General features: G+C 40.3%; 1 pseudogene; it reads left to right on the top strand.

The window, feature by feature from the left end:
• Positions 1-924: 924 nt before the first annotated feature.
• Positions 925-1,218, top strand: LOC127204949 (60S ribosomal protein L37a-like; annotated as a pseudogene).
• The last annotated feature ends 691 nt before the right edge of the window (positions 1,219-1,909 follow it).

The raw sequence follows: 1,909 nt of genomic DNA, 5'->3' as shown, positions 1-1,909 counted from the left end.
TTTATTGTGGTTAAGTCAGGGAATTGTTTAATTTTTTTTCTCGAAGTCTCCACTGATTATTTTGTGCCTTGTCCTTGAACACTATCAGAAATATAATAAAGATGAAATATTTTCTGAATGAATAATTTAATACTTACGTTTTAGTATGCAAAAAGAAAAGAAAAAAAGAAAAACCTAATCCAGATAAGTACCAAGAAGTTGCGATTTATAATACAGTATGCTACATGAATGATCTACATTCTTGTATATAATTATGTTTGAAGGGTTTATCTATTTAGTTTTATGTGTGTATGTATGTGTGCCACATGCCTGGCACCCATGAAAGACAGGAAAGGTGTCAGATCCCCTGAAACCGGCATGAACCATTGTGAGTCTCTCTGTGCGGGCTGGGACCTGAATCCAGGTCCTCTGCAAAAGCAGTCTGTATGAGCATGTTTTGGATGTCACCAAAGGATTACAGACATTTTGTCTAGCATTAAATTGACCACAAAATAACCTTTTGGCTCTGGCTGGTCACATGGCTGGTCACATCGCTTACTGGAAAATTGTGAATTGGGTTTGACTTAAAAGCAGGGAATTGAATTTAATTGTTTTTCACACTCTATTATAATACAAAATGCCTTGGTGAGTGTACCCTCTCTTCTTTCCCACACACACACTCTCTCTCTCTTATTCTTTTAAATATAGGCTAGTCTTGCTTTTCTGGAATAGCCCATCATTGGTCTGATTTTTTAAAATATTTTAGCTAATTTTATAGAAAATATGTGTAGTGACCCTGAGTGAAGAATCTGGTTCTGGCAGATTGAGAAAAAACAGGAGTCCCATAGGCGGGTGAGAGGACGAGCCTTCTGGGTTGGAAGCTTCAGGGAGAAAACAAAGTAAAGAAAGGCTGTGAATTCGGGCTCTGGCTTTGGTTCTGCCAAGATGGCTAAACGCACCAAAAGGTCGGGATCATCTGGAAATACGGGACCCGCTATGGTGCCTCCCTCTGGAACATGGTGAAGAAAATTGAAATCAGCCAGCACGCCAAGTACACTTGCTCCTTCTGTGGCAAGACTGAGATGAAGAGATGAGCCGTTGGCATCTGGCACTGTGGTTCCTGCATGAAAACAGTGGCTGGTCGGGTCTGGACCTACAAACACTACTTCTGCTGTTACAGTGAAGTCTGCCATCAGAAGACTCAAGGAACTGAAGCGCTACCATTTGAGACTTATCTAGCCTGCAATAAATGGGTTAATTTACATAAAAAAGAATGGCTGTGAGGATAAATCTCTTCTTTTGCCAACCATTATCCTTTTTTTTATTTCCCTTGAGACTTCAGGCAGGGAGTCTGAGTGACATGCCCTTGACTCAGGAGATTCACACAAGGGAATAAATTCCCAAGAGCAGCTCATTCACACTATTTGAAAAACTGTGGTTTGTATGGGGTGGGGGAATGCTTTTCACACTGAACTTATTTGCAGCACGTTGTCCTGATGTATATTTAGACAGGCGGGTAACAGGAAGTGACGTCATAGGCATCAACCTAAACAAGTTTGAGTGATTAAACGGGAAGGGTGCACACCTGGCCTTTCTTTGAGCAGAAAATGATAAAAAAACAAATAGAATGTGAAAATTATAAATCTTCACCGTTTAGTCTTTAAAAATACAACTGAGTTTTCTTTTCAAAATCCTTATAGAGTAGGCTGCAGGTGCAGTACTCCCTAATCTGCAGTTCCTTGTATGTGGCCCTTAAATTCTTCATTTAAGAGTGGGCAAACCAGCTGCTTCTGTACTTTATTTAATACGTTAGCTCTCATCCACAACCAGAAGACTGCAAATGGAGGATCAAATTTGTCAGCGTCAGCCCAGCCACTACCCTTCATTGCGCATTGTTCAGAACAATTTTCCAACTCATTGACAATGGTCT

The sequence above is a fragment of the Acomys russatus genome, chromosome 21 (assembly GCF_903995435.1).
Source record: "Acomys russatus chromosome 21, mAcoRus1.1, whole genome shotgun sequence".
Taxonomy (NCBI): Eukaryota; Metazoa; Chordata; class Mammalia; order Rodentia; family Muridae; genus Acomys; species Acomys russatus.
This window is presented reverse-complemented; position numbering and strand designations above follow the sequence as displayed.